Genomic DNA, 19,511 nt, shown 5'->3' on the forward strand with positions numbered 1-19,511 from the left:
TTTCACCAATATTTTTTTTTTGCAAATATATAATGGAAGGCGGTCTACTTCGCTTGGATGAAAATCATATATCTCGACACTTTACTGATACGGTAATATTTTAACGTTTTAATTTAATTTAAATTATTTGTAATAATTTGTTGATTTATTTAAAGCATGATTATTAGATTAAGAATTAATTTGTGTAATTATTATTTTTTAGGAGAAGGACCGTGTATTACATCATTTTATTAGGAATCTTAAGTTAATGATACCTAGTTGTGTCTTGCCGTATTTAGTAGAGGCTGGATTTGATTACATAGGTAGATATCAAAGTCATTGTAAGATAGAACCAGACCTTATTTCTGCCTTAGTAGAGCGGTGGAGGCCGGAGACCCACACATTCCATCTTCCGTGCGGTGGAGTGCACGATTACACTTGAGGATATTGCTATGCACCTAGGGCTTTCGGTGGATAGAGATGTGATATCAGGGATCTCGCAGGGTTCCTGGACTACTTTATGCCGGGATAATCTAGGACGTGTCCCGGAAAGTTTTATCGGAGGTAGGATACCGTTAAATTGGTTAGATGCTAATTTTCGGGAGTTGAGCACAGACGCCTCTGAGGATGAAGTTAAGATGTATGCACGGGCATGCACACTGCAGTTGATAGGAGGGTTGCTGATGCCAGACAAATCGTGCAACCTAGTTCACTGCATGTGGTTGCGACATCTTAGCGACTTTTGTATGGCCGAATCATTCAGTTGGGGCTCGGTAGTTTTGGCTTTGATGTACAGGGAGATGTGTGGAGCCACTGACTACAGGCGTAATGCTATCGGCGGATGTCTCCTGCTGCTGCAGTCTTGGGCATGGTATTGATTGCTCTTTTTATGTCCCGTTGTGAAGAACCCATTCGTATTTCCACTACTTCTGAGGTAATTATAAAACTGATTTTGTATATTAATAATTTTATACAGCGTATAATAATTTTTTTCCTTGAATAGGTGGTCTACTGATAGGAAAAATCATCAGGAGCTACCTGATGATTTAGAAAAAATTAGGGTGCTAATCGATCAGAAGGATGACACACATGTATGAATTTTAATATTTAAAAATCGATTTTAGATTATAGTTATATAATTAGATTATTATTTTGATAAAAAATATATAATATTTATTTTAGTTTGAATGGGTGCCATATTGTACTGATGATGTAAGGGCGGTGATCCCACCTGAGTTGAGGGGCCCATCAGATATTTGGATGGCGATGGTCCCTCTGATCTGTTATGCGACCGTCGAGTGGCACTCTGTTGATCGTGTGCTCCGGCAGTTTAGTTGTTTTCAACCAATTCCAGAAGCACCTCGCAATATGGACGAGTTACATAGCTTAGATAGACGCGGTAAGACAAATACAAATTGACTGGTAAGGCATCATGAGTGGGTCGTGTTATGGGAAGATCGACATCGGCGCCTTCCCCGTAGAGAGCCCATTTTTTATGACCTCTTGATGTTTGCTGACGGTTATTATGAGTGGTTCAACAGTAACGGGAAATCATTTATGCTTTCCGAAGATGCACGAGGGCAGACCTTTCTGTGACGTCGAAAAAGATGTTCACCGACACAGCACTATCGTCCCCCGACTCGTGGACGGAGAGCAGGTGCTTCCGGTTCATCCTCAACTGCACCAGCAGGACCATCACAGCAGCCACCGCAACCATTTATGATGCCGTAGCCATATATGATGCCGCCGCCTTTCCATTACCAGATGTCGCCGCCGCCGCCTTTCCATTACTAGATGTCGTCGTCGCCGCCTTCAACTGATTTTATGACCCCGCCTCCACCACCGTCACATATGACCCCTCCTGGAGGCTATTATGGGTCTATGTTTGTAGATCTGACTTGGGGTTCATATACTGGGTATCTGGCGGGTTCAGCCTCATCACCCATAGCCGCAGTAAATACACCTCATATACAGTTTTCACACTCAACGATGTCTGGGTTTTATGAGTTTTCCCAGTTTTCGCATGCCAGTGGGATAATCAATCATACACCTCCAGGGTCCTTATTTTATGGAGGTGCTTCATCGTCATCAGCTCCTCATCAACCTAAAGTACCTGCTCAGGACGATGACGACGATGATGATGACAGCGAGGAGTTAGAACCAGTGATACGAAGAAATCCTCCTCGAGACCGACAGCCACCGCACTGCAGAACACATTCGCGACGCATGCATCGATAGATTTTTTTTATATTTGTATTTACTTTATTTTGTTAAATTGTAATTTTTTATTATTTATCATTTAATACTTACTTTATTTTGTTAAATTTGTTGGATTTTTTAATGTATTTCAGTTAATTTTGTTTATTACCATTTAATATCAGTTATTGTAATTTGGTTATCATTTACCATTTAATTCTTATTGTAAGTTTGTTGTATTTAAATACCAAATTGTTATTAGTTTGATAAAATTTAATGATTGTGTTCAGTTTTTTAATCTTCATCAGCGATTATCGAATGACATTAACTTGAAGTAAATGCAAATTAAAGTACAAGAATTATTATTTGATAAACAAATACATCATTTCCTCATCAATTGTTACTTGATGACAACAGAAGTGGACATGTTTTTCTAGTGTGTCCTGGGTTTCTACAATGGTCACATCTTCTGTCTTGTCTAGATCTTTCTCGAATATCCATATCGCAATGAATACAATTGGATTTTGGACGACCACACTCCCTCAATAAACTCGGATTTGGTACAATCGGAAGCTAATCTTGAACCTCGTCAGGGTCTTTGTCATTACCTATGGGTGGAAACTCAAATTTGTATACCTTAAAATCTTCAGATAGTAGATATACGGGATCCACAAAATGGTTATAGTCTTGACGTGTATGCGAGCAAGCTGCTATCAGATGAGAGCATTGATACTTCAGAGCTTGAAAAAACCCGCAGTCGCACGTTCTGTCCCTTAGATTTACTCTTAACGACACAACTTCAATCCCTTGAAGTGGTCGCGATAACTCTGTGACACGAAACAATTCATGCCTTCTAGAGAAGCTTGTAACAGACATTCCATTTGATGCAGCAATTTTTTTTTCTGTAGATCTGCAACTAATCTAGGGTGATAGACATGATCGCCTTGCATCTAGGTTTGAGCTTGTCCCCCGAGCTTCGCAAAAAGTGCCCCTTAACGAAAATATGTAGTTTTTACCAAAGCCGCTACAGGTAAGTGACGTGCACCCTTTAAGGTTGAATTGATTGCCTCAGCCAAGTTGGTCGTCATGTGTCCATATCGATATCCACCATCATATGCGTTCGTCCATATTTCTTTATCGATGAGGATGATGTAATCGTATCATTCCTCGTTCTTCGCCCGCAAATCTTGAAGCATTGATTCAAACGTTCGAGGAAGTAGTTCGTAACCTGATCAAAATATGTATATCTTACTAACTTGCTTTCTTTGCAAAATTAAAACGATTGAAAGAAAACAAACTACATCAGTTTCACTTACCCATGTGCACAATTAATTGACACTCATCATTCTTCTTGTACTTTCATGATAGTTCGCAGCAATGTGTCAGAGACAATACCTATGTTGGACAAAGGGTGGTTGCCACATTGGACCCAAAGACTCCATTGCTGCTTTGATCCCAGCTCCACGATCTGAAATGACACAGATATTTTCCTTCGTGATAACATGTGCGCATAAATTTATGAGGGAAAAAGCCCAAGAATTTGTATCTTCTCCTTCGACAAGAGCAAAAACAACTGTAAGAATGTTGCGATTACCATCTTAGACAACTGCCAATAATAAAACTTGCTTGTATTTTCCATACAAGAAAGTCCCGTCGATCTGGACCACAGGCTTGCAGTATTTGGCAGCATTAACGCACTGTGGGTAACTCCAAAAAACCCGGTAGAATTGGCTTCGATCGCGAATAACTCGATCATTATGGTATGCATAGGAGCTTTCGAAGTCCATAATTGTCCCAGGATTCAACGTCCGCACCAGCCTAAACCAACCTATAAGTTCGTTATAAGATGCATCCCATTCGCCATGAAGTTTGACAATGGCATTTTGGTTTGCCAACCAAACTTTTTTATAGGAGACAGTGTACCCATACTGCGATTGCGTAGCTAAAATCAACACAACAACAGCTATATGAGAGATTGCTTTTACCATGGGCATGATGGCTTGGCATATCATTTCAGAGTCCAAGTTGGGATGATCTTGGTTGACCCCTCCAGCACAACATATGTGAGGACCGTTGTATACTGTTAATTCCCATATATTGTTTTTCCTATTCATTTTCGATACGCAAACCATCCAATTGCATCTGTTTTCGCGTCGGGCACAATAACATACATATTTTTTATTCGTCGATCGATTGACTCTGGACTGAACAGAATTACGGATATTATAATTTTTTATAGCCATCACTGCTTCTTCTTTGCTTGAAAACTCCATGCCTAAATATAACTCACCATTATTTATTGATGAGTAATATTCATAGTCACCGAGATGATGCATATTCACAAATTCTGGACCGTACATTGCACCATAATCAGCTTCATACATGTGTGCAAGAGGGTCAGTTTGTGCCACATTTCCTGGAACTTCATCATCATCGGAGTTGAATTGCGGTGATTCTGGGTGAATGAATAGTCCAGTCTCAGCACCATACGCACCAACCTCACGAAGCAGTTCTTCTAGTGGAGATGATGGTTCCTCCATGCTCTCCACATTTAGGTCGAAGAACCTACTACTTGCACGCCTTCCCCTTGAACTGGAAGGCATATCGACATTGACGTCGAAAAAGCTCGCAGTCGAATGCCTCCCCTTGGAGCTTGAAGCCATCGTGTAAAATGGAAACTGCACAGATGGTTGCATCGATGGCATCTCCATGTGGTCAGAGAAATTTGCAGATTAATGTCTTCCCCTTGAACTGAACGCGGTGTTGCCATACGGATTGTTCGTGGACCCACCCCGGTACATATCGTAAGGAGTTGCGGATGAATGTCTCCCCATTATGACATTAAACTCATTACACATTACTGTAGTCGGGCTGTCAACTTGTTCAGCCAGCCCATAGTGGGAGCTTAATGATTGACCCCGAACAACACGCACTTGAACAAAATGTGCATACATCTCAATAGCGGCGTCTGAATAATTACTTTGAGCTTTAACCATCATTTGAACATCATCATTGTTCGAAAGTTCGAACGCTGTATAAGTTAATGGCAACAATGATGTTGGAAATTTGTACTGCAACGACGACATTCTTCTACTACTTCCAACATGAATCTTCCTCGAAATCTTCGTTATCAGCTCCTCAAGAGTTATGTTTCTCTTGAATAATATTTTAACACGCTCATTTGATACGAAAACAACGCCGGTTTCATCTTCTCGAATTTCACCATCATAATAAACAATAGCTGAAAGTCGCGCCATTCTTTGAGTTTAAAAGTGCGACAATATTATATATGCAAAAAAATAACTGAAACAAACATGATTAAATAAATTATATATGAACGAAAATATAACACAATAAATTTTTTACACATCAACGTAAATAATTTAAATAATATAATTTTATATTATTACATGCACTGTAAAACTATTTTGACGTATGCTCATTCTTTTCAAAAATTAATTAAAAATAATTAGTATAATATTTTTTTAAATAATCATAATAAACAATAAGTATAATAAAAAAAATTATAACAAAATTTATAACGAAAAATTGTACGAACTTCTAAATCAAATATGAGAAAATTATCAGAATTATTACTCGTTGACAGAATTGTTGTATTAATTTATAAGTTGAGAGGAGAGATGTGAGAAACTTAACCGGGAGGGGAGGGTATTTATAACCATATAAGGTGCGGTACCTGCACCGCACTATATGTAATTATTTAGATAAAAGGTACAAGGATCCGCGCTAAATATAATTCCTACCAAGGTATAACGCTGAGCAGGGGCGCGCTATACCCACGTGTAAGCCATGTCAACGTATGGCGTGGTACAGGGGGTGCGCTATACCCCACGTGGCACCAAATCAGCATATAGCGTGGAGCAGGGAGCGCGCTTTACTGCTACGAGTGTTAAATCGAGAAATATAATCTAACCGGGGTTAGATCGATAAATATACCGGTCACCGGTAAATTTTCGAGAAAAACGCCTTTGATTTCGTTATCAATTGAACTTCAATTATTAAATCAAGTGAATAAATGACTAAATTATTAGATTAGGAGTATAGGGACTAATCTTCATATCTACAAAGTGAACTGAGATCATAATTAGACCAATATATAAATCTTGTATACTCGGTATTTGTAACTTTCGAAGGGTATTTTGGGGATATAGATCCTAAACCGGGTTTACCGTCTTGATCACATTATTTTATTTTTTTTAATTTGGTTCATTGTTCTGTTTACATAATTAGTTGTAATGAAAAGAGAGATTCAATATCTGACCGTCAGGGTATCTGCCACGTGTACAATGACCACGTAAGCATAGCTGACATCGTTTTTCTTTTTTATTTTCTTTTTTCCTTGAAACTCTCTCTCCTCAAACAACGTGAAAGGATGTGTGGGGTCCACCCATACACGTGTGGGACAGGGTGAGAGACGATATGAGGACAACCCGTGGGTCGCACACTTCAACTTCTGCCCAGCGTGGCGACTTGTGATTAAAGATACTAAATTAAATTGTATTTTATGAAAGGTTTAATCTTACCGACGATCCCTTTACTCTTCTTATTATTGAATTTTAAGTCCGAAAAAGACTTAGCTGAATTTGTAAGGTTGTGTCTTAGGATAATTGAGATATCTAATTAGTGTTATTTATTGAATTAATTATACAATTCAATTTTTATAAGAACTAATTATGATATATATGGTTCATAAATTTTGATATAATTGAGTTACAATCTAAAAAATAAAGATAAAAAACAAAATTTAGTCAGACTTTAACATAATTTCATTAATATGATTATTAGTTGAACTACATCTAAAATTTAAAAGCGTATAGGAAATGGAGGCAAAACGAGAAACAAACGTTGGAGGCATTGAGAAAGAGAAAGTGAGAGAAAAAGATGGGACGGGTACGGTGTACCCGGGGAAAGGAGCGCTGGTCCTTTGGCTTTTTCTATTGATTTTGTTTGTTTTTTATTATTTTCATTTGAAATTAAAGTATAAAAGAAAAATTCATACGGGTCCCAGTGAAAAGGATGATGCATTTACCTTTGCCACATGTCAAAATTTACCCCTTCTAATTTTTCTTATCATTTTATTTTACAGACCATAGTATATATTTTTAGGTAAAGTACATAAATAGTCACTTGTTTATAGAATATATTGAGTCTTTCAACTATTAAAATTATAAAATAATCATTTTACTATTTATAAGTTTTAAACTCACCATTTTTTATTAAAAAAATTACAATCGTCTAAGATAAACGTTAACTTACTGGTTAAGATGTGATAAAATTATATTTTAATGATATTTATTGACACTGTCATTGCTTTCAAATACTGATTCGATGATAGAATGTTTAAAACATTGGTTCAACGACATAACATAAATAGAGACTCGATCAACAAAATACAACTTAAACAGTTATAGGATTATATTTTATCATATCTCAATAAATAAGTTAGAGTCTAGTTCATAAGATCGCTAAATTTTTAACAAAAAATGACGAGTTTAAACATACGAATAATCATGTATTTTTAAAAGAAATAAAATTTAATATTTGTTAATTTATATTACTATACAAAAAACGACAGTAGAAGGGTCTCATTATAATTCATACAAAACCCTTTTCAAAATATATATATTATTATTAAATATTATAATTAAAACCCTAATATCGAATATATATTTTGCACTAGTACGAAATAATTACAAGATAATATCTATTTATAATTTTTTAAGTAGTTGACAAGATGCAACTATTCAAACCCAATATCTATAGAGAAAATAACATTTCATTTAAATATTTAAATATTGAAACCATTTGATAGGTTATATATTGTAAATATATTTAAATCTAACTCAAAAAATGAGGATTGCACATCAAATTTTATATAAAAAAATAGAAAGGGTTTTCAAATTTTAAAGGTAATGTCTAATTCTATCGTTACGGACAATTTAATTTAAAGTTAGATCATAAACATGACATTAGACTTTAAATTCAAGGATTCATGTGCATTGGCTTCAATTTTTTATGATAATAATAAATTAGGTAAAATTTTAAGAACTTTTAAGGTTTGTTAAATGAGTTATCACCTAACTCGTCATTACCATAAATGAATTTAATATATATATATATAATTTAACGATAAGGTTGAAATTATAAAAAATTACATTTATTTAAGTTCTAAACTGCATTTATATATTCTAATTATTAGTTTGATTGTGTATTATAATATTTTATTAAACTATAATTTAAGTCTCCGTATATGTATTGCTATGCATGCATCGTCTTATCAATTGTGTCATTAATCATAATAAAACGTGCTTAATTAGAGTTTACTAATCGTCTTTTAACGTATAATAAATTCTATAAATTGTCTTTGAAAATTCCAAACATAAACTTTAAAACAAAATTCCGTAATCATGAATGATTCTTGTTTATATTCAATGCCATCATTAAAGTCATCACGTCAACATACATATATATTCACAAAATTAAATTAAATAATTTTATGTACAATTTGACTTTTAAAAAAAATTATCTTGGCAATATGAGTTGCATATAGGCATTTGCTAAGAATAATAGGCTTGGCCGGAATTCAATTTTGACAGGTGATATTTCTTAGGTTTTGTATGGAATTTCCAAGAGAATTAGATGCATTGATTTGTTGGAGAGTTGAATTATATTCAATAATACTGTAAAATTAATAACGATTTAATGGTATAGATAAATACAGATTTTAATCTAAAAGACTTGTGACAAAATAAAACTATTTTATGTGTCACGTAGTAATACTCATGCCCTAATTTTATGCTTCCAATGCAAATCTCCATCTTCATTATAAAACTTAATATTTGACCAATATATACTATATACATAGAGTGCTTTACATTTTTGTTTTAGCACCTTAAAATAAAGTTTAACTTAAGCAAGATTAGACAAAATTCAGCTGCATTTAAGGAGACAAAATGACAAAAATAAACATACAAACAATGGGAGAAATTTAGGGTTTTAGTAAATTAAGTGGCCAACTAAGGATTTTCATACATTGTACTTATTTTGCATTGCATGATTCGGGCATCTCGGCGAATACAGATTAATATTAATTTTTTTAATCATAAAAATATAATATAATATGTTTTTATTTAATTTGATTATAAAATTAATCAATTTAAAAAACTATAATCAAAGATGTGCCTTGCAAAGCAGGCCGTACAGACAGAGAGAACCATATTCATTGCACCCTTTTCACATATTTCCATTTAATGGATCTCCAATTGCACCCACTGTTCATATTACATATATATTATTAAAAAATTAAATAATACATATATATTATATTTATTTTTTAATAATATATATTATTTAATTTTTTTAAATAATTTATTAATTGACTAAATATATTATTAACTTGTGATATAAATTTAATATTTTATTTTAATATTCGTATACATAGAGATATATGCCAATTACAAGAAAGTAGAATATGTAAAAGGTGATTGATGATTCTTTGTCCATTGTACATCTATTCATGTCTTTTTCCCCTTTGTTTTTTCAATTTCTAGCTCCATTATTGCCCACATAAACCCAACCCTAGTGATTAATGATTAAACTCACATTCAATCGAGCATAGATAGGCTTTTTACTTTGTTATTTTCAGATTTGATTTGTGTTAAATAGAAAATTTTATAAGTTTATTGGACAATTATTCTATAAAAACCTTAAACTGAAATTATTATTTCTCTCACTATTTATTTTGATTTTTTTTCTCGTGTCGTTTTAAAAAGTTGATCTTGAATTTTTATTTGTCAGAATGCTCATTCAAGAGTATTGAACATAATCTTCTTATTTAAGAATAAAATTATTTTATTTTAATATATTAAATTAAATAAAGATAAAATTGGATGCTCATTGCTCTTGAATACATCTTGTCATCATAAACTAGGACATCACAATATATAATAGATATGAAGGGGGGATTATGTTTTATTGTGCCTCCCCTCTTTTAAAGGCATTGAATTATTTATTGCGCCAATTTGAGTTGATTAATGGAGGTTGCCCTTTAACTTTATTTCCCCTTCACATTTCAACCTATTAAAGTCATTGGTATTGTGTATTCATCAAGTGATATCCGACCCTTTCTTTGCTTTCTCACACACAATGAGAATCTCAATATCTTCCCACTCTTTCGCTACCATTTTTTATTCCCTTTTCTCCAGAATCTAGTGTCTATGAATATATAATATAAAATAATAACTTTGACTATATCCCATCGATCTTGATACATGAATACTATTTTAAAAATTGATTTTCGATTAATAATCATTAATATAAATGGATTATTAAATTTATATAAAACGAGACAGAAACATAGACATGATCCTTAACACATGATACGACTTAAACCAAAAATTTTAAAATTTATAAGGTCTTAAATTAAGTTTTCATTGACCTAATTATTGGACGTGTGTGATTGTTATTTGATATATCTATTGTATAACTTTTATTTTACATAAATTATCTATTTTCGTAACCGATTTTTTAATCTTTAAAATTTTAAATCCTAAAATGAATATATAAAATTTTCTTATTTTAGTTTATATATATATATATGATAAATTAATTATTTCTTACGTTTTCCTTTTATCTTTTCCCTCGTACCAAGTAGTGTTAATGAATGATTGATGTAGGGTTTCTGTCTGAGCTATCATTATTTCTTGTATGGAAGACATACCTTACTTGAAGTAAGCATATATATGTATATTATAAGCTTTATTTATATATTTATAATAAAAATATATGAAATGCCAGCAAATTTGACCATATTTTAAGGAAAGAAACTGCATATATTCGTGGAGTCCGAGTAGTAAAGCTGAGGCATACATATATACATGTAAATATATATATATATTATTTACTGAACAGAGCGATGACCTTTCTTTGGTAACGTGACTGTCAACTTTGCATGAATAATGCAGATGACAACCAAACAAAAATAGTAAATAAAAAAAGGATTTTTGGGAAATTACAATGGCAATATGGGCCTGAAAGAGCAACATATTTATTTGTTTTATTTATTTCACTTGCAATATCAATGACACATTTCCCAATCAATTATTTATATTATATTATTTAAAATTTTTAATTTATCTTTTCTGTGTATGTCTGATGATGTCTTACCCGGTCTTTTTCCATGTGCATACTATCATACTCTTGTCCTGCTTTATGACCAGTTATTTTCAACATTCATTTCCCTCAACAATCTGCAATTTCATTTTTCTTTTGTTTTCTTGTTTTCAAGGACAATTTATTATGAAATAAAAGCAGTAGTAGATGTTCAGTTGCTTTCATACATATACATGTATATGTATTGCAGTAACACAGTACTGAACATTTTGACAGAAAGTAATCATCATGTAGCTTCACAGCTCTATTCATTGTGCTTTATGTTTTCTTCTACCTTCTCACCCTTTCTCTTTACCCTCTTGCATTTATTGCAAGGAAAAAAATGACATTGTCACGAAAATGCGATTACATTGTACTTTTATTTTTCATGGATTATATATATTTCATTATTTATAAAAGTAAATAAAATTATTGATGATGTTATAAGAATAGAAGATGAGAATGATAAATAAATCAATATCACAAACAAAAAATATATATTATTCACTGGTAAAGTAATCAACATGGAAGTTAGGGGTCTATAAAGAAATAAGGATATTCAATCTATTTTTTTTTTATTTTCGGATAATTCAAATCGGATATCCAGAAACAAAATTGAATAGCCGAATCGGTGAAATTTCAGTTTCGAATTATCAAAAAAACAATTAAAAAAAATAAGCCTTTAGATGATTTTATTTAGGCCGAACAGTTCCAGCCCACCAGTCTCAGCCACTAGTTCCCCATCCTCCAGCCCCAGCCCCAGCGCCTCTGCCCCCGTAAGCCTGATTTTTTAACTCTAAATTATTTATTTTTCAAACCTTTAAATGAAATATTAAGTATTTATTTTACATTTATTGAAGTATATTTTGATCATGGTTTTCAGAACCGGACGACGTCATAATTATTTAAAAAATTAAATAAAAATACCAAAAACATTTAATAAAAATCTAAAAACATTTAGGTTGAACCGGTTCACGGTCCGGTCCGATTCGAACGGTTCACAGTCGGTTCAGCGGTTCTTTGCGGTTCACTAGTAGCGGTTTAATCGGGGTAGAATGAATCGGACCAGGCAGCGATTCCCGATTGAACCGGCCGGTCCGATTTTCAAAACACTGATTTTGATAAATATATAGTAGATGTATAAAATATATTGTATAAAGTTAAAAGATATTAAATTTAAATTCATTTTTTATTAAATTAATGTTTATATTCAAATATTTGGGTATTCAATTTGAAAATTTAAATATCTAAAACTTAGGGATATCCAATTTTTTTAGATCGAATACGAATATTAATTTTAGTGATAAGAATTTTCAGATATCCGATATACAAAAATATACACCTTAAGAAGTGGTCGAATAATCACTAGAGTCGTAAGGGAATGGTCATGTGATCACAAACAAAAACACATATATTTATATAGAAAATATTAAATAAAAATAATAATTTTATTAAGAAATTTAGAGAAACATATCAAACTCTAACATCCTAGTTATATATATAATATTAAGAATTATTTTTGTGATGAAATTTGAGTATTGTGAAATGTTCGAATTTCGCTGGACCAAGAAAGCAGTATGCGTATCACTATCCACCACCTCAAACGGACGCCCCAACATTAACGAATATGAAAATTTTAGAGTATTAAACCTATGAATTGTATTTAGGGTAGATATATAGCTGAGCTGAAGCAACTTGACTTGGAATTTGAGATTCGGCATTTTGTTTTAAGTTTTGATTTTAAACTTCATGCTTGATTTTAAACTATAATCACTTAAAGATAGCTTGATTAAGTTTATTTATCTGTAAAAAAATATATTTGATTTTCATGATCAGACATAAAATTCAAAATTTAATTTAAAATATACGATTACATATGCGACACACGTAGCAAAATACTATTACATATAAAAGGCAACATAATATAAAGCTACAAAGGAACCTCGAGCTACATTTGAACTGGTTATAGTAACAGAGTCCATTGTTGTACTTGGCTCATCAATATTGGGGTTCTTAGTACCATGAACCTCCGATGATGTGTCAAGAGGAAGTTGATGAAATGGCTTTGGAGGCATTTCAAGTAACTTATCCTCATTTTCAAGCATCCTCAACACTTTACTCATCGATGGACGATCAACCGGCAGTAATTGTATACACCAAAAGGCAGTTATTATCATCTTCCTCACCATTTTTTTTCATCATCAGAAACATCTCCAAGCTCCATGTCCTCACCTTGATCTAATCGATCATAAATCCAAGATGGAAAATAGATTTGACTGGTGTGCTCAGCAAATGCATTCACATTCTCTCTTTCCCACCATTTCCATCAGTAACATCCCGAAACTATAAACATCGGCTTTGTATGAGATGCCTCCAAGGTTTTTATAAACCAATTCGGGAGCAATATATCATATTGTTCCCCTTGTTGCAGTGAGAGACACAACGCTATCATCTACTGAAATACAATTTAGCAATACCAAAATCTGAAATTTTTGGATTTAAGTTCTCATCTAGAAGAATATTGTGTGGTTTGATATCAAAATGCAGAATTTGCATGTCACACCCTCGATGCAAATAGTGTTGGTAAATTACCGAGTACGAGTAATTTTCTTATAACCAGATTAGTGAGAATGCGAAAATAAAAGCGGAAAAATAATACCCGAAATTGATAACGGAGTTCAACCAATTTTGCTTACGTCTCCGGACTACTGCAGATCTTTTACTAGAGAGAAAATTTACAGATGTTTACAAAACACTCACTACTCACAAGAAAACTCTCTAGTATTGGGAGAAAGAAATGATTTGGGATTTTGGGATGATTTTGAAGCTAAATGGGCTAGGGTATTTATAGTTGAAGCTTAAGGACTAATCTTGTAAATTCCCTAAAGTGCAATGACTAAAATGTACTTATACCATTAATAATTTCAACAAAAATTTAATGCACCTCTTGACTTGTTTTTTCGGTGCATGCTTTTGTTGAAATCTAAAATCTAACTTTCGGTGCCTCCCTCCCATTTTTGACTTTACAATCTCCCACTTGAAGACTGATTTTAGTATGTCTTCACGCATCGATCAATGCAGCAGCATTTCTAGTCTTGTTATTCTAGCATGCCAACTGAAGCTGAACACAACTTCAGTTTGTCCATGGTCACCGTCTTTGTCAACATGTATGCCAGATTTTGAGCTCCACTAATCTTTTCAATCTTCAAAATCCCCATCTTCCAGAAGAGACCGGATAAAATGATATCTCAATTGTATGTGTTTCGTCCTAGAATAAAAAGACGGATTCTTTGCTAGATGAATAACACTTTGACTGTCGCAATACAAGACATTGTTTTCTTGTTTCTTGCCTAACTCTTCCAAGAAACTTTGGAGCCAAATCATCTCCCTGCTGACTTCCGTAACAACGACATATTCTGCTATAGTTGTGAAGAGAGCAACTAACTTCTGTAGTTGAGAAACCCAACTCACTGCGGTTCCTCCTAGAGTATAGACATACCCTGTACTGCTCCTTCTGATGTCAACATTTTCGGCTAAGTCAGCATCTACATAGCCTGTCAGTATCGTATCTCCACCTTTGAAACAAAGTGCTTTGTTTGTGGTACCCCGAAGATATCTAAGGATCCATTTGACTGCTTCCCAGTGTACCTTGCCCGAATTATTCATGTACCTGCTAACAGCTCCCACTGCTTGAGCAATATCTGGTCTGGTACAAACCATGGCATACATCAGACTTCCAATTACTGAGGCATATGACACCTTCACCATGTGTGCACGTTCTTCCTCCCTCTTTGGTGACTGTTCTTTGGAGAGTCTGAAATGAACACCTAAAGGTGTACTTACTGATTTAGCATCTTGCATGTTGAACCTGGAGAGTATTTTGTTGATGTACTCAGCCTGTGATAATATCAAAGTCCTCGACTTTGTGTCTCTCTTAATCCTCATCCCAAGAATCTGCTTTGCAGTGCCCAGATCCTTCATAGCAAACTGCTTCGACAATTTTTGCTTCAAGTTTATAATCTCTTGCATGTCTGAGCCTATAACGAGCATGTCATCAACGTACAACAATAAAATAATGAAGCTATTGTCGAACCTCTTGATGTAGCAACAATGATCTGCTTGGCATATGGTAAAACCACTGCTACTCATGAAGCTATTAAACTTCTTGTACTACTGTCTAGGAGCTTGTTTTAAACCATACAAGCTCTTCTTCAACCTGCATACCAGGTTTTTCTTGCCTGCCTCTATGAAACCTTCTGGTTACCTCATATAGATTTCTTCCTCCAAATCACCATGAAGGAAATTTATCTTCACATCTAACTGCTCAAGATGTAGATTCTCTGGAACTACAATTTTCAACACCAGTATGATTGTAGACAGTTTCACGATTGGAGAGAAAATTTCGTTGTAGTCAATATCTTCTTTTTGCTGAAAGCCTTTGACAACTAATCTTGCTTTGTAGTGTTTGCTCCCATCGTGCTCTTCTTTAATCCTGTAAATCCACTTGTTATGGAGCGCTTTCTTACCTTGTGGTAATTCAGCTAATTCACACGTCTGATTTGACATAAGCGAGTCCATCTCATCTTTCATGGAAGACTCCCACTTGACTGAATCCTCCACTTGCATTGCTTCATCATAGCACTCTGGTTCACCATTGTCAGTCGGCAATAAGTAGTGCAAAGAAGGAGAATACTTTTGGATTGGTTTAGGAATTCTGGAGGAGTGTCTCAGTTCTGGTGTGCCCGGTTCTTCTTGAAATGCTTCAGGATTGACCTGAACATCATTTCTAGAAATCTCATCGAACTCAACAAATTCCTTTGTTTCAGCTTCGGTATTGGAGCTACTTGATTCTACAGTTGACCTGTCTTTGTACATCACATTCTCATTGAAAATAACATCTCTGCTTCTGATGATCTTCCGATTTTCGTAGTCCCAAAATCGGTAACCGAAATCATCACCACCATAACCAACAAAGACACATTTGTTGGACTTGACATCAAGTTTACTTCTTTCAGCAGAATCTATGTGTACATAAGAAATACAACCAAACACTCTTAAGTGTGAAAGGCTTATTTCTTTCTTGCTCCAAACTTCCTCTGGTATTCTTCCATCCAAAGAAACTAAGGGCCCACGGTTGATCAGGTAAGCTGCAGTGTTGATAGCTTCAACCCATAGAAATTTGGGCAATCTGGCATGTATCCTCATGCTTCTGGCACATTCATTCAGAGTTCTGTTCATGCGCTCTGCTACGCTATTCTGCTGCGGTGTCATGGGAACTGTTGTCTCCATCTTGATCCCATTATTTGTGCAGAAATCTCTGAATCTTCTATTTTTGTACTCTCCTCCATTATCAGACCTCAATCGCTTGACTTTCAAACCAGTCTCATTTTCTACCATTGCTTTCCATTTTCTGAAGGTATCAAAGACTTCTGATTTATTCTTCAGAAAATAAACCCACACCCTCCTTGTTGAATCATCGATGAAGGTGACATAATATAATGAGCCTACAAGAGATGTAACTGGAGATGGTCCTCATACATCAGTTTGAACCAACTCTAACTTTTCTGCCTTGGGTGTCTTACCAATCTTTGCAAAGCTGACTTTCTTTTGTTTGCCAAAGATGCAATCCTCGTATAGTCCGACATCTACATTCTTTAGATCTGGAAGCTTCCCTTTTGACAAAAGTGTCTTCATCCATTTCTCGCTCATATGGCCAAGCCTTTGGTGCCATAGGTTTGATTTTCCATCAGCATCTGCTGCATCAATGATATTCTCTAAGTTTGAGGTTACATAGAGAGTACCAGTCTTCTTACTACGAGCAATGACGAGTGCTCATTTGGTAATCTTCCATTCACAGCCTGAAAAGGTTATGCTATATTCTTCTCCATCAAGTTGTCCAACAGAAATCAAATTTCTTTTGAGACCAGGAATATGTCTCACACCTTTCAGCGTCCAGGTGGCCTGGCTTGACAACTTTAGTCGGATGTCTCCTCTTCCGACGATCTTCAAGGTTTCATCATCAGCTAGATGAACATTCCCAAAATCACCACTAACATAGTTCTCCATGATTTCTCGGCATGGGGTGGAGTGGAAAGATACCCCTGAATCCAAGATCCATGATTCAATCGGACTGTTGACACTTAGAATCATGGCATCACCTGTCTCATCTGTCATGTTGGCAGAATCCTGTGCGTCGATATCTTTCTTCAGTGCTCGACAATCTCTTTTAAAGTGACACTTATTGCCACAATTATAACATGTATAATCTTTCTTTCCCGTTCTTGATTTTCCCCTTCTGGATTTGGATCTGCCACGATTTGAATTCTCTCTGAAGTTCTCCCTCTAGACTCCATGTGCAAGGCTGAGGAGGTTGATGCTTCACCTGATTCTCTTCATCGAATTTCTTCACTCAATACCAGATCCCGAACATCGTCGAATTTTAATTTGCTGTTTCCCGACGAGCTACTGACTGCTGTAACAGTAGCATTCCAACTGTTTGGTAGAGATGATAAGAGAATTAAAACTCGAACTTCATCATCGAATTCAATTTCCACGGAACTCAACTGGGTTGTGATTGTGTTGAGTTCATTTAGGTGTTGAGCCACTGATGCCCCTTCCGCCATCCGCAAATTGAATAATCGCCTCATCAAATGAACTTTGTTTGAGGCCGATTGCTTCTCATACATACTGGAGAGAGCCGCCATAAGATCTGCCATGGTATTTTCCTTTGCTATGATGAAAGCAACATTGCGGGATAACGTCAGTCGAATAACTCTGAGGGCTTGTCTGTCGAGAAGAGCCCAATCTTCATTCTTCATGCCCTCTGGTTGCTTTCCTGAGAGGGGTTGATATAGATTTTTCTGGTACAGAAAATCTTATATCTGCATCTTCCAAAAGCCAAAGTTCGCACCATCGAACTTTTCAATTTTCACATTCCCTTCGTCTGCATCCATCGCTCCCACTCGAATCTGGCTTCGTTTGGATCGTTTCTAACAATTCTTACGAACCACCGTGTATTACAACACCTCCGTCGACAAATTCGTACCGCCAACAAAATTTTTACTATTCACGAAATTTACTATTCATGTGAATAGTAACCTCGCAAAAAAATGACAATTCACAACCAAAAGCTCTGATTACCAGTTGTTGGTAAATTACCGAGTACGAGTAATTTTCCTATAACCAGATTAGTGAGAATGCGAAAATAAAAGCGAAAAAATAATACCCAAAATTGATAATGAAGTTCAGCCAATTTTACTTACGTCTCCGAACTGCTGCAGATCTTTTACTATAGAGAAAATTTACAGGTGTTTACAAAACACTCACTACTCACAAGAAAGCTCTCTAGTATTGGGAGAAAGAAATGATTTGGGATTTTAAAGCTAAATGGGCTAGGGTATTTATAGTTGAAGCTTAAGGACTAATCTTGTAAATTTCCTAAAGTGCAATGACTAAAATGCACTTATACCATTAACAATTTCAACAAAAATTTAATGCACCTCTTGACTTATTTTTTCGGTGCATGCTTTTGTTGAAATCTAAAATCCAACTTTCGGTGCTTCCCTCTCATTTTTGACTTTACAAGTAGTTGAATCCTCGAGCCACCCCAAGCACAATATTATACATCTTTTTCCAACTCAGACTGTTCTTATTTTCTTCTGTAAATATGATTTTATCCAAAAATCCATTTGACATGATGTCGTACACAAGAGCATGCTTTGATCCATCCACACAAAATCCAACAAGTTTTGCCACACTAGCATGATGAATTCTCCCAATAGAGGCAACTTCATTTATGAAATCTTGGACATTACCCTTTGATTTGCCAAGCAATTTCACTGCCACATGATGCCCACTACGAAGCTTTCCTTTAAACACCGAGTCGTAGCCCCCTTCACCTAATTTTTCTTTAAAATCTCTGGTCATTTTTCTGACTTGTTTAAAAGAATACCTGATCGACACTAGATTATTTTGTGTTCGAAGGAACTCTTCGATCTTATCATCAATTGATAGATGTCTCATCCTCCATTTATACGCAACAAACGCAAGCAAACAAAGTATCCCAGGCAAAGTTCTTAATAAGATTAGGCCTACTGTGAAGAAAAACAAATTGGAGGACGTTAGTAGTTGTGAAATAAATCCAATAACATGTTACCTACATTCTT

General features: G+C 34.7%; 1 pseudogene; it reads right to left on the minus strand.

Moving 5' to 3' along the window:
* Positions 1-13,247: 13,247 nt before the first annotated feature.
* Positions 13,248-19,292, minus strand: LOC120127779 (annotated as a pseudogene).
* Positions 19,293-19,511: the final 219 nt, after the last annotated feature.

The sequence above is a fragment of the Hibiscus syriacus genome, unplaced genomic scaffold (assembly GCF_006381635.1).
Source record: "Hibiscus syriacus cultivar Baekdansim isolate YM2019G1 unplaced genomic scaffold, ASM638163v2 tig00110472_pilon, whole genome shotgun sequence".
Taxonomy (NCBI): Eukaryota; Viridiplantae; Streptophyta; class Magnoliopsida; order Malvales; family Malvaceae; genus Hibiscus; species Hibiscus syriacus.